General features: G+C 38.1%; 1 protein-coding gene across 2 annotated transcripts in view; it reads right to left on the reverse strand.

Annotated features, from left to right (window-relative positions):
- Window positions 1-14,703, reverse strand: part of olfml3a (olfactomedin-like 3a) — a 32,590-nt gene extending 17,887 nt beyond the window's left edge. For both annotated transcript variants that reach the window (XM_042492092.2, XM_088081821.1), the window contains exon 1: window positions 14,420-14,703. The gene's annotated coding sequence lies outside the window, so the exon portion shown is untranslated. The remainder of the gene's footprint in view (window positions 1-14,419) is intronic.
- Between the last annotated feature and the right edge of the window lie 933 nt (window positions 14,704-15,636).

A 15,636-nucleotide genomic window follows, 5' to 3' on the forward strand; every position in this document is an offset into this window, starting at 1 on the left:
ATACATATATATACATATATATACACACACACACACACACACACATATATATATATATATATATATATGTATGTATATATATATATATATATATATATATATATATATATATATATATATATGTATGTATATATATGACGCATTCTTTGAGAATAATATGCTAATGCTAAAATAATATTATTTTAGCATTGGGGGAAACAACTCAATCACTAGAAAAAAATGCAAACCACAGATAGGTTGTATTTGTACATTATATTGAAGCAAATAACGTTCTTATTAATTTTCTTGAACTACATCTCTCTCTCTATCTCTGGTGAACCGGCCGTGGCTCTTGTAATTGGCTGCAGGTGAGTTTCTCTGTTTGAAAGTATCATTTCTTTCATAGCCTGCAGTCCGTCACGCTTTTATATTAAGTAAAGGTCAATATGATAAAGTCAATAGAGTTAAAGCAATCATAACAGAACAAAACAGCAAGGCAATAAAAGCTGATTAAATAAAAAGATGTCACAATATTCTGGGAGAAAAAGTCCTTGAAAAACCTTTCTATAAAAGGTTTTTTTAAGGTAATAACATCAAGATGTGAACTGTTGAACTTCTGCAAAACTACAGTTATTTAAAAGTTAAGGGAAAAACATTTGCAGTGGCGAATTTGCTCCATTAAACAAGAGTTGGACATTTATGGCTCCACTGGTGATCTGCCTTATTGGTTCGAACATATCGCTCCCCTCTCACATTGACAGCTGGAATTAGTCGATCACACTTCAGTGCTGCTTGGAAGGAGATTGCTTTCCTCTGATGTGAGAACGGCGAATATACTGTAGATTGTCTTTACTGCAGGGGCAGCGGTGCGCGAGGGTTAGATTACACAGCCGATCACACTGACTGACAACGCCTGACCTTTCACCTCTGGGGGTCAGGCTTAGAGAGTCATTTTGCATCTCAGTGGGGGTTGTTGTTGCATCCCTCTGTATTTGTTTTGTGTCTGTTTGTCACTGTTCTGCATCTCTTTTGTGGTTATTTTGTCTTTTCGTAGTCTTTTTTTGCATCTCTGTCTACTTGTTTATGTCTCTTTGTTGTCATTTTGTGCCCCGCAGTGTTTTTTTTTCACCTCTTGTCATTGTTTTGCAACTTTTTGTGGTTCTTTTGCACCTCTTTGCCATTTTTTTCCTTACTTTGTGGCCATTTTGCATTTGTATTTGTGTCTTTTTGTGGTCATTTTGCAACTTTTTGTGGTTGTTTTGCACCCCCCTTGGATCATTTTGCACCTCCTTGTCATCCTTTTACGTGTTTTTGTCTTGTTGTTTTGTGCCTATTTTTCGTTGTTTTACACCTCCTTGTCATTTCTTTGCTTCTTTGTGTGGTTGTTTTGCATCTCTGTGGTCATTATTTTGCTTCTTAATGTGTTTTTTGGCATTACTATTTGTTTTTGTCTCTTTGTAGTCATTTTACCCCTCCTTATCATTTTGCGCCTCTTTGTGGTCATTTTGCGCCTCTTTGTGGTCATTTTGCGCCTCTTTGTGGTCATTTTGTGCCTCTTTGTATTGTTTTGCTTCTTTGTGTGGTTGTTTGGCGTCTGTTTGTGCCTCTTTATTTAGGATAATTTTACATCAAGTAATAAATTTGCATTTCTGTGTGATTTTGTTGTATTTCGGTGTGGTCATTTTGCTTCTCTTTGTTTGTTTGGGATCATTTTACATCTCCTTGTAATAAATTTGCACCTTTTTCAGAATGTTTCCGGTCTCTTTGTGAATGTTTTGCATTACTTTTTCCGTCATTTCAGGTTTCTATGTGATCATTTTTCATCTCCTTGTAGTTGTATTAAGTCTCGTTGTGGTCGTTTTGTGTCCCTTTGTAGTGATTTGATTGTCTTTCTAACCAGAAATCTTAACAGTCACGTCACACAGAGGCTCTGGCTTATGATGCCCTTTACCTGGCGAGCCTCTTTTTTCCCGTTTGACTACATCGGTCGGCCCTCTGACGTTACCCTGTTTCACTCCTGTCACAACAGATCAAACCATGAAGGCTGTCAACAAAGCAGAAAGTCAGAGAAGTTCAAGCCGAGTTCTTGCAGCTAGTCGCTGCATCATCATAGTTTGATTAAGGGCCGGAGCCAGATACTCCAGCTGCCTAATGACTGAGGTCTAATCACGCTCTCCTTTGATTGTCTGCTGCCCACTATGATCTCAGCAAGTCCTGAACTGAACCACAACCCCCTGTCTATTTTTATGACCGCAGACGGTGGACCAGACTGCGAGTGTCGTCATGGTAACTAAGTGCCGTACAGCTGCTTTTAGAAATCGAAATGGGCAACCTGGAGTTTGATCTAATCTGGAACACATTGCCTGTCTGGAGCTGGCAGACGAGAGCTTTGACAGGCCAATGGCTGTAAATTCATGTGTGTGTGTGTGTGTGTGTGTGTGTGTGTGTGTGTGTGTTTGTGTGTTTGTGTGTTTGTGTGTGTTTATGCCCTGGAGGCTATTTTTCAATAATACTTTTTGATTGATCTGAGTAATTACAGTTTTATTCTTTTTTTTTTCCATTTTGCTAAATTGATTTTAGGCGTGCGTCTCTTACTGCCTGCCACTCAGAGTGGATTTTTAATCTATTATTAATTATCTGCTTAATTGCACCATTGAGTGGTGTGATGTGATCAAAGGGCAAAGCATCATTCAGGATTCATTGTGTTCTACTAAACATCAGCATATTGCAGTCTCATAACCTTTTAGCTGGAGGCTGCTGCACAATGACAGGGTGTAACTGTAGCTCAGACATTTGTTTGAGGGTGGGACTCACTGATTCAATTTATTCAGAGGAGAGAAGACAGAAATGTCCTGTGGCAAGCTGCACTAAACACTACTGTGCATGGGTCTGCTGCAAAATTAACCACAAGATGGCAGCATCTCTCTTTATGTAAAAAAGTCAGCTTTGGCAGTGGTGGAAGAAGTACTCAAATATTTCACTCAAGTCAAAAATACAGATAAAACACTGCAAATATACACAAGCATTTTAAATCCTACTTAAATTTAAAAACAAACAAAAAAGCATCATGAACTGAACTGAATTATATTTATTATTAAAATATATATATATATATATATATATATATATATATATATATATATATATATATATATAAATCATATTTATAGTAATATTATTTTATATAATATTTATTCAAATTTAATTTATGTAGGATTTGAAATGCTTGTGTATTTTTACAGCATTAATTACCATTCAGTATTTCAGTTATTCAGTATCATAAACTACATGTACTTAAAAATGTAAACATACTGGTCCTAAATTATTAAATTTTACATAACAGACCGACATTAGGGACTGATCAATGTGCACTCAGTATCTGACTGTTCTGACTGATAACTTAAGATACAGTTAGAAAGTCTTTTGGTTCTAAACCTCAGGGTCGGGCCCCTCCAACAGGTCACAAGATAAATCAGAGGGGTCACGAGATGATTAATGTGTTAGGAAAAGGGTAATCTGGGGGACTTTCCTCTGAGTTTTATGTTTTATGACAAATATTAGATAATTTTACCTCTTTGGGCCCCTAAACCTTTTGCATCTCTGAGGTCATTTTGCATCCCTTAATATTGGATTTGTGTCTCCATGTGGCCATTTTGCACCTTTTTTTGTTGTTTAGCCTCTCTGTGATTGTTTTGTGCCGCTTTGAGGAGCTTTAAGAGGTAAAGAGATGAAAAGTCACTTTTAACAATGTGTTGTGTATTTTGGAAGCTCAGCCTTTGTGCTATATGTATATTATTCCTAAAGTAACTTTTAACTATAAAATATGCGCAATAAACTAAAAAGTAGGTTTCCAAATTAGCGTGGAGTAAAAGTATAAAGTAGAAAAAAATGGAAATACTCATGTACAACTCAAAAAGTGCCTCAAAATTGTACTTGACAGTACAGTACTTGAGTAAATATTCGTAGTTATTTTTACACTTCAATTTACCTAACCGCCCCCTATTTTATGGCGGACCACAAGTGTTGTGGAAATAGTGATTAAGCATTTACTTTATTAATAAATAATTGTGAAAAAAAAAAAAATACAATAGGCATCAATAAATTTGTTTTCAAATACATTTATTAATAAGTAAATTTAAAAAAATTATGTAATTCATTATTTGATATTTTGATGAGTAATAAAAAGAGGAATTATAACAAATATTTACAACTGTGATTTTATCATATTTATTATTAACGCAGATATTTACTGTGCAATTAGTTATTGATTCATTAAATGCTTTATTACTATCAACAGTTCTTGCCAAGTTACTCATATGTTTTCCTTTTTTTCTGTTTTTGAAAGAAATCAAAGGTTTTAGGGATTTAAATGCTAGTGCAGAAAACTGATATTGATCTCATCATTAAAAGGTTAAACATCGAATAAATGATTGATAAAACACTATAATGAAGCTGTATGCAGGGCATAATTTTTTAAAATATTATTACAACTATGTGTTACTAGATTCTCATTTATGGTCAGGAGCCTCCACTTATGGGGGCCCACAGGAGGATAAATACATTAGCAAACACTTAAAGATGTCTTTATATCTATGACATTGTAGTGTGATATAAAGCATTCATTAAATCTTTATATCCCACTCATAAATGCTAAATAATGAGGTTTGCATAAAGTGTTACCCAAGATCTGAAAATGCTCCAAACTTCAAATGTGTGTGCGTCTACACACACGTGTGTGCTTGACAGACTGCAGAGGATCTCATGTAATCTCACAAATTTCGCCTTCACACCAGGCGTCAGGAGCCGCCTATAAAAACCTCCTTCCCTCTGCAGCCGGACAAGAAGCCAAACACCCGTTAAAGGCAACGTTCTTTATTACCCTTTCGTATTGATTGAGAGAAAACTTAGCAGCCTGCTGCCAGGTCGTATAAAAGCGCAGACCGAACGGGTGAAGCAACGTAAATCCTTTAGTCCCTTGTAAATAGCTTTAATACACCCGAGGCGCCAAATCACTTGACCTGCGTTAGCCCTGCCGTTTGGGGGCTTTCTGGCTGACTGAGCAGTGTGGAGCCAGCCCTTCTCCTCCCATTCTCTGGCTGTCACTCCAGGTAATAGTCAAGGCCTTATTAGTGACACACTTGCCCTGCCTGGCTTCATGGCATCTCCTGTATTAAATCAGCCACTGAGAGCCACGTTTTAGATAACTTTTCCTTTTTGTTGCAAGAATTTGCAGTGAAAACGTTCCATTTTCCATGCAAGTTAATTCTATTCTTCCCTGGATCTCTGCGTTTGTGTTGTTGGCCACATAATCTTGGAAAGTTAACAGCTTAGTGTGACTACAAACTAACTTTTGGGAACATCAGCGGAGCATCAGTGAGTCATGCACCTACCAGGAATTGTGAAATGCTTTGAGGTGTGAGGTGTATCCGAGCCAGATTTCAATGAGGTATGCATTAAGTACACACATCAAGTGCGCACAGTACACAGGTGTGTCTTGTTTTAATTCGTTGCATACAGGGGCTTCTTGAGAGAAGTATTTTTTCAACATGATATCTAAAAAGTTGGCTGTGCGCTGTAATGAAAACTGTCTCTCAACTTTCATTTCTCGCCGCCCTGACAGCCCACATGCACTTGCTCGGGCTGCTGAGCAGAAGAGTGCCTGAGGGGCTGTGGACAGCTGCTCACAGGGGTGAAAACTCCTGACAAAAGCAGCATTTATCCACGGTGGGCGCCGCAATGGGAGCTTGACCGATGGAAATAAAGACACAGTATGTGAGAGAATATCCAAGGAAATGCCGTCACAGCCAGTTGTCCCTGGACAGGAGCACACAGCTGCTGGCCATACTCGGTCTAGACGCTGCTCTCTGCTGTGCTGCAGCATGATGTTACGCACACCAAGCATTTCTAGGCAGACTCAAATAGTAATATATCAAGAGTTTAAAGTATAGGTGCCCGATTTTATTTAAAAAACTCAGGTGCCCATATGGAACCGTTTTTGTATGCTGTAATCATTCCATCTCTTGATACTGGACATTAAAATATGGCTTCACATGTGGCAATGTTTCCACATTTGGTGCAAAAATATATTCAAAAGTTTCCCTTGAAGAAGCTTTAATATATATCATATTTATTTTATATAACAGTGTAATAAGTGACGATGTGAAAGGGGTCGCTCATAGTGATGAATCTGCAGAGAATTATTACCCAAATCTGCACACAATCTGAGCTTTAAGGTGAGTTTCAGCTCACTGACCTTCGTCAACTCAACTCAGTCAAGTGGGCGGATTCAAAGTACTGGACTTATTTTCTGCAATAATACAAAATCCAATGGAAAAGTACCAGTGGCTTTTTGTCTAGTGAACAGGAACGACGCTAACCTCTGCGTTGGCCACCTAAAAATATAATTCCTGCAGCACTTTACGTGATGCAAGGCAGGTGCAGCAAACTAGCTGACCGTAACCCTGGCTACAGTAGCCACTGCATGCTGCATGGATCTGCTGCTGGTTGCTTCATAACTGCTGATGAAGTAATTAGCAAATAGCAGGCTCATGGAGACAATGGTCCAAAGGAAGAATAAAAACATTTCAGATAGTAAAGTTAATCTAAATATGATTAGAATTCATTTTCTTGCCTTTTATCAACATGATGCCGGTCTTCACGATCAGTCGTGCACGTCATATGTGCATTCAAATGGGATTGTGAACGCCCCCCTGATGTGGTATTAGATATTGTGTGAGAGCTCCGAGTTCACGACTTGATGTACACGACTTCTCATGTCGTAAACACAAGTTCACAAGTTTAATTTCAATGCAACAACTGTCTTGGCCAATAACCAGCTGCTCGCTTGTGCCTATGAAGAAAACGAAGCAGACTGCAGTTCACTTAACGGCCCAAAGTGTCATTAATGACATGGATTTTTTGCAAGTTACATCAGCCTACAGAACCTTAAACATAGATATGAGATAGGTACGTGTGCCTAATGTTTATTTTTGATCAGGTGTAATAGAGTTACACATCTGTCAGGGGTACCTGGACTTTTATTCAATACAACGCACTCGTGCCAGGCGAAAATTAGATTATATTACCAACCACTCCTCAAGCGCCACTTACATCTCGAGCCCGTCTACGTGACATGTTTCAGCGTTGTTCTTGTTGCTGTTTCTGCCTCTAGAGCTGAGCGAGGAAACATGGCGGGAGGCGGGCTCGTGCATACCATTATCTCACAAAGCACTCATTACAGGAGTATCTCCCGTATCCTCTATACCAGCAAAACATGTCACCTCACGCTCTCCGCCTCATTCTGAACACCGCAGCACTCAAACCCAACGCCTCCTTGGCACAAGGCTCCACTCAAACCATGACTCACTTGAGTAAAATGCCTCAAACATTACAGTTGCCAGATTATGAAGTGAACAAAAATGTATGCACGGGGCTTGGCCTCGCCTTCCTGTAAGCGTAGGGAGGGGGTCACTTGACGCAGCCACTTACAGCCCCACCTGCAAATCCCCTTTTTTTTAATCCAAACAAACCATCATGTTTTGCCACCATACATCACGAGTACATATATTTTATTTACTGTCAACACCCCAGCAATAAAAATGAGGTAATAGTCTGCAGACGAGAACATTAAATTACAGTTATAATTGCTCGAGTGCATTATGCAGGCTCTGCGCAACATGCTTCAACACTGATTATTGCATTTACACCTGATCCCAGTAGTTATCTTTGTGAAAGTCGCCACATTATCCACCTTTACATTTTGTCGAACTATCTGAGAGCATGTAGATGGGGCAAGCTTCTTTTATGAGGTAATTGCATGTTTAGCGGCTCCATGTCTGGATAAGTGAAAGTATGGATGCATCCTAGCCTGAGATTTATCCATAGTTGCTCTGTAATTACTGCACGACCTTTGTAATAATAAAAAAAAAAAAATCCATTGCATCATGTTAAACCTGTGATCGCCCTGATAAGCAGCTACAATTAGCTACAGTATGGTGCTGCAAGATGGAAACAATTTAGCAGTTCCTGGACTTCGGTTAAATTAAATCAACTGCTGGAGGAAGCCCATTAGGTATTTGTTTATCGGGCCGTCATCTTGAGGTATGTCCTTATCCGAAAACCGGTGTCATAATCAGAGCATCACGGCAGACTGGAGCGGGGCTCGGGAGAGATGGGCCTGTCAGCAGCTGTTTCAGTCCGTCGCACAGTGTGGAAAAGCTCTGTCATGGCCTACCTAATGGTAATTGTTTGGAGTGGTGAGAGTCCACCGTCTTGTCTGCATGCTGGTGTCTGAGGGGTTCAGAGTGCCGGTGGAGAGACAGGAGGGGACTGTTAAAGGGGAGATTTCTCTCTAAGATTTCTGTTTTTTCCATTTTTATTCAGCTTATATAAACAAGTTTTTTTCCCGCTGTTTTAAAAAACGTGGATGCATATTAGAAACGTGGAACTGTATAAACATTATCAGGAGGAGGTGGGGGTCAGAAAACGGTGAAATTGATCTTCTGCACGTAAGAGGCAGAAGAAATACTCTTTTTTTTTGGAACAGTAGCAAAACTACAGTGTAAAAATACTATTAAACAAGAAAATTTCCTGCATTCAAAATCTTTCCTAAGTTAAAGTACATACTTAAGCCCCAGCATCAAAATATACTTAATGTACCAAATCCACAATAATAAATCATAATTTATTTGTTGAAATATATATACATATATATATATATATATATATATATTTCTTTTTTTTTTGTTACTAATAATCTGAATCTGCAAAGTAACCACTGTTGTCAGATACAGTAAAAATGTAGTATTGGCTTTCAAAATGTAGTAAAGTTGAAAAGTCAAAGAGTCAAAAGTGTTTAAAGTATACAATGAAAATGAAAATAAAAGTAAAGTACAAGTACCTCAAAATTGCATTTATGAACAGTACTGATGTACTGGTGTACTTGATGTACTGATGTACTTGGCCTAAATGGATTGAATCCCAGTAGAGAAAACAAATTATTTCGGGGGGTTGTGCACTCAAAAAAAAAAAAGTATTTACAGATGTTTCTTTTGCCATTAGAAAAATCTTTTTTGGCTACATGGCATCACGTGACGACTGTGATTACTAAGAAAATTGGCCTCAAAGCCTGGCGCACTTCCTGCGGGCCTGGGTGGGTTGGTTTATGTACCTGCAGTGGTGCAGTTGGGAGCTGTAGTTTTTTGTATACCCACTAAGTAATTGTAGTTTGACTGTGTTAAAATTCCAGAGTTTTCAATTCATGATAGTTTTGCAGTGGACTAAAATTGGTCTTAATTTGTTGGAATTTGTTTTCTAGATATATAAATATGCAGCATGTGTATGCATATGTGCATATATGCAGTAAGGTCAGCAAAATTAGTGGAAGGTTAAAAGTTTCAAGAACTCTTTTACGAACACCACAATATGTTTTTTAAACAAGGCAAGATAGTCATTACTTATTTTTAATGTAGCTTTGCACGCATGTTTTTACTCATCTATGCAACTGTGATTTTTTGTGATTTTATGAGTCTCATGGGTGTGAATGCTTTTTCATGTTGTTTGAGCCCCAAATCAAAGGCAGTTTTCTGTCTCTATGTATTCTCTATTGATCAATTACATTTTATGAATCCTGAGATGAACTGCACTGTGCCCAAATTCTCAGAAATGTGAATTTGTCATTAAGACATTATTTTTCAAACTGTTGCACATCCCTCTGTGTTAAATACTTTCTGCTTCACCTCTTTTGATATTAATGATCGCATGAATCAATTAATTACTGTTGCATTGTTTTGACATGTTGGAGGCGGGTGTTGTTGTTTTAGGGTGAGGAAGACAAGGGGAGCGTCCAAAGAAAATATTAATAACAACTCTGTGGAGTTTCAGCACCACCTCCACACCCTTACAATTCTCATACAGTCCCTAAGAGAGAAGGGAAGGTGAGGAAAGAGGAAGAAGTGGGAGACGAGGAGGAAAGGAGGGAGAATAAGTGTCGGGAAGAGAGAGAGGGAGAGATGGCGTCTCAGACAGACTGTCTGGCTGCACCGGGATCTCCAGCACTCAGCGTCATATGATTCTGGGGTCAGAGGTTATCCCCACTGATGAATATCGGGCCGAGCCTCGTCTCCCTCACAAAAGAAAGGGAGTTGTTTTCACTCCCTGGGTCTGGAAAGTTTATTTCAGGAATCCATCCCGCCAGCACGAGACTGTAAACCTGTCTCAAGGCAGAAGAGTTACGTCCTCAAATATTGCTTCTTTTTTCTACGGTTTTATTGGCCTCCCAAAACATCTAGAGATGCTCTTTCTCATTCAAATACACCTAATCACAAAGCAGTGAGAGACTGAAGATACATACAGCGAGTGTGTATACTAACTAGTGAAACATACATCCCCGGGATTTTAACAGGATTTGGAAGATTACAGTTTGCAGTCTGTGAACTGTGTGAAAGTACACTGGTGTTTTGTGTTTATCCTTTCATACTGAACGCCTCATCCCATGAGCCGGCTCATTATATCCCTGCGCCTTAACGTGGTAATGCAGCAGCTTCTCAGGCAACAGTCCCAGAAATGAAGGCAAAAAGACGCAGTTAAAATACACGTCTCAATATTTCAGTTAGTTTTTGTCCATTCTGTGTATCCTCATCAGTGGTGGAATGTAACCAAGTACATTTACTCAAGTGCAAATTTGAGGTAATTGTACTTCCCTTGAGTATTGTCTTTTCATGTCAGTTTCTACTTTTACTTCATTCTGTTTCAGGGGGAAATATTGTACTTTTTACTTCGCTATAAATATATATATATATATCTCTGACAGCTTAAGTCACTTAACAATTTAAGTTTTTTTGCATAAAAACCTAACAAGAGTTTATGAAATATGATGTTTTGTTTTAAGTTAAATTACCTGTTTTTCCAAGTACAGCTGAAATGAAGAGTTGATTGATCAATTAGCTGATTATCAGAAAATTAATCAGCAACTGTTTTGTTATAAATTTAAATCATATTTTTCTTTTTTTTTCAAATTGTGAGGTTTTAGGGAGGTACTATTCTCTATTTTTTAAATAATTATTTGGGGAATTTTCCATTGTCTTTTAAAATTATTTTGAGCTTTGAAGTGTTTTTTCAATTTTGGGGTTGAGTTTTTGGGTCATTTTCTATTGTATAAATAATTCTGAGGTTTTAAAGGGGTGTTTTCCTATATATTTTCTTTATAAATTTGGGGTTTTTTAAAAGTTTTTTCTTTCAAATAATTTTGAGTTGTTTTGGGGTTTTTTTCTTTGTTGTCTGTTTTATTTTAATAAATTTGAGATTTGGGGATGGTTTTATTTATCTGTATTGGGTACTTACAGTGCAGGACTTTTACTTGTAACAGAGTAACTTCAGAGTAAAGGAAGTGAATACTTCTTCCACCACTGATCCTCATCTTTCCCACAAATGTGTACACTCTATAATGAATAATCACAGGGCATTTCAAATAACACTGTCAGTCGGATTTCTACTAAAAGCTTCTGGGAGATTATAGCTGCCCAGGAGTGACAAGTGTGATATATGAGATCACACATGTGAACAAATGGATGGCAGACGCCTGGGCATTTATGAGCCTACTGGATCAGTCTCCGCCAGCGTATACACAATCGCTTGACAGTCTTGATTTGAGTAATGAAAAACCACAGCGGCTCTCCCTGCAGGGTGAGAAAGAAAGGGCTGGTCTCACACCGACTGAGGTGTTTCGGAGGGAGGAGGTTCGAAGCCTGCAAAGGCATGAACACCATCATCACCCGGGAGTGGATTCACCAAAAACTGAAGGCGAATGGATGGCACTGGCAGGGTGTGGCAAAATTTGAGGTTTACATTTCATTAACACGCTAACAAACGAGAGGAACTGATGCTGCAGAGAGGGTTGAGAGAGGATGACAAGAAAAGCTCCACACAATCTTGTTTTGTTCACACCCTGCTTCCCATCAATCACATAAATTAGATCAGCGGCAGTCATTGCAAATTCTTGCTGCTTTCATACGTTTCTGAGTTGTAATTCCGTCCCTTTACAATGTTTGTGCCTCTGCATGTTTATAATTAATCACTTTTTTAAAATTAAACTAATTGCTTACGTAGACCCAGTGGTGAAATGTAATAAAATACATTCACTCAAAGAATACTGTACAAATTTAGGATATTTGTTCTTTATTTGAGCATTTTCTTTCCTGACACTTTCTACTTATATGGAAATACTGTTATATTTACTGTATTTACTGTATTTACTTTAAAATTAAAGGGGCCCTATGCTGAGCTCAGAGCGTAGGGCTATGAGTTGTCTGCACACAGCTCTCAACATGGAGCTGGCTGAGCCGGCAGCTCGCAGCTGACAGTGCTTACTCCATAAACAAAGCTAAACAACAGCAACAGTGTTGACAGAGCTAACAGTGTTAACCACGGGGAAACCAGAGGGTGGGCACTACACTTGTGCAACAGTGCGGTCCCAATATCAGCAACAACAGCCATATGAGCAAAGTGCAGAGAGCAGCGATGAGCACTGACATGCACGTGCAGCTGCAACCGCTTACCACAACAAACTACAGAGAAGCTCGGATAACAACACACACAGAGAAAGCACAACACGATTACTACACTTTATCTTTACATAGCAAATAGTTAATAGTTTGCTGCGCCATTAATGCTCTGCATGTCACATACAGAACCTGTAAAATTTTTGCAAACAAAAATATGAGGAGCAAATAAATTATGATGCTTTCGTTATAAATGAAACTACCAAACAGTTTATACAAGTAGCTACGGCTGAGACAACTATCTGTCGACCGAAAGATAATTAACTGGCAAGTTTTTTGATAATTCACAACCTTAAAATTAAAAGGTTCGATCTGCGTTCTGAGTGGTTTTGAGGTATTGAGCTTCATAGTTTTGCATTCCAACAACCTTACTGTTTTCTAAATTAAAAAAAATCTGAAAATGCATCAAATTAAAAAACAAAGCAAACAAATGAAAAAAAACATGTGCTTGTCCACTTCACGTGGCTCTGATTTAATAACTCCCTGGTGTTTTTGTTTTTTTCATTGACGGCATTACATTCCTCGTGCTTATCTTACAACTTTGACCTGAATATTTAATCTGCATATAGAGACCGAAGTCTTCATCTGCGTTTTGATGAGGGAGCTACACGCTGTCAAATTTTATCTTCTTTTTCCACTTCACTTCCAGTGTGTCATATTTGTACTTTTACTTTTAAGTAGAAGATCTGAATACATCCTCCACCACTGTTTACACCAAAACATCACTGGCCACACAATCCTTATAAAACAACAGTTATAAAGCTCTTGCATCATCTCCTTTACAAGCGGGTCCTTTAAAGTCATTACATGTTACCAACTATTATGCCATACATACAGAACAAAAAAAACCTGACAAATATTTTAAAAAGCAATAGCAAAATTATTATCCCCACATTCATACATTATGATAAATGTAGTAAGTAAATAATAATGGTCTAATGATTGATCCTTGGGGAACACCTTTCTCTATGTTACCTAAATTTCAGTTACTGAAATTAAATGGAAAACACAGATTCCTGTAATGTAAACTAAAAATGAATCAAAAATGTATCAAGACAGGCCACAAAATAAAAGTTTATAAACTGAAATATTCCCATTTTCAGAAGAAAAAAATATGTCATATGAGCTGTAGCTGCGTTGTATTTGTTCTAACATTTTTTCCTCAAGCTGCAGTGACTCCAATCATGTACCGCCTACCTCACCACTCTGGGGCCCCTCAGCCTTCATACTCTGGCCCTTATCACTGCAGGGCCTTATCTTATCCACACCATCAACCTCAGACTCACCACACCCTCAGACATGAGCCACCGGCCCACAACATGTCTGCACTTTTTATTCCCAGGACGCCAGAGTGGCCTCACCTGCACCCTCCTGCTCCATCCTCTGCTATCACTCAGAGGGAAGATAATGGGGGATATTTGCCCTTATTAGTGTCAATAGTGCTATTTAAAGCCTAATCATCTGTCATATACAGAGGCATGAATTACACTGAATATCTGACATGTTTCTCATAACAACTGAGCTTAGTGCTGCTGTTGCATAAGGAGGCCTGAGAAACCCCTGCTGAACCTGGAGGCCTGAGGAAAACATTTAACCAGATAGAAATTACCTATAGTGACAAAATTTGGTACATTAGGCAAAGAAAGGTACTATGTATTGATAAAGAGACAAGTAGGTGCTCTAAAAACAACTGGCAATACTTGTAATTACCAAAAGTGCCAACAGCTGCAGCAAAAGCAACGTCTGACTAACAGCTCATAGAGGATGTTAGGGTAACGTTTGGCTAGTTGCGTCAAAAATCTCACTCCTTCTCGGACTAATAACTAAGTCAAATCTTAACACAGAGGCATTAAACACATATATTCAGAATCATTTTGACTTACTGTGTCTGAAGATATCAATGTCCATTACGAATACACGTCCATTAATCAAAATCATAGGACAAAAGACGGGAAAGAAAATCACGTTTTAAAGTTTTCTTCTGTGTCAGAGTAATCCAGTTGTAGTTGTCTGCATATTCGTGGATAAATTACACACTTAAACTACTAATATCTAATTCGGCATGCTTTAAATAGTGCTAATTTGCCAAATTGTGAACAAATATGGGCTAAAAACAACGCGGCTCAAGTTTTAGCTCAGTGTTCAAATCCAAACCAACATTATGCTTCCTGTTTACATCCCCCAAAGCTTTATGGGAACTGTTGTTCCAAAACGCAGAGTAGCCAACAAACATAAGTAAGGTGACAGGCTATGTCAAAATAGTTTCTCAGTATTTCAAAGTGTTGAACTTTGAAAATCCATGGTTTAATGGGCAGTGTATCTATGTTTCTAAATTTAATATCCTGTTGGTTTACACACATTAACCCATTAACCGCCCCTTATAAAGTCCAGGTCAAATTTGACCCGTGTCAAGTTAAAATATTTACTACTACAACTAATATTTCCTAATTCTTAAATGTGTAATAATTATTTTTGCTAACTTTATACGTTTTTAGTTTGCTTTCTCTTTTTTAATTGGTGAATTAATTCGATCATAGTCTGGGTATCATCAGCTAATCAGTCATTCACATCACCAAAAAAATAGTAAAAAAACATAAATAAATAACAAGAACATTACCTGAAAACAAGCTAAATAAATACATAAAGTTATTTGGATGATTTTCTAATAACCCTCCACTCTTTGTGAAAACTACAAATTTCTTCCAGTTTGTGGGACATGTTGATCGTGGCCATTTTTTCCTCCATGTTTTCAAAATCAAACCAAATTACTCATGTTTCATAGGGTTAAATAACTTGTGAAAGGTGTCTGAATCTAGAACACAGGGACCTGATGTCAATCCAGGTTTCAAAGGGTTAACAAACACAAACATACGCCGCACAGAGAGATATGCAAGAAGTCGGACAAAACAGGTTCCAAATGAGCACAATAGGTCTTAGGTCTGCATGTCCAATTGTCCCCAATTATGACAATAATTCAAGGAGCTCCACATTCCTGTGCCTCTTATGGTTTTGCTGCTATGTATCTTGGAGCCTGTGGAGCCATTAACACGATACCAATCTCACCAATGGCTCCAGTTTGGGCCTCCCATGGGCTCCTGAA

Source organism: Plectropomus leopardus, chromosome 9, assembly GCF_026936395.1.
Source record: "Plectropomus leopardus strain MGB_pleo_1.0 chromosome 9, ASM2693639v1, whole genome shotgun sequence".
Lineage (NCBI taxonomy): Eukaryota > Metazoa > Chordata > Actinopteri > Perciformes > Serranidae > Plectropomus > Plectropomus leopardus.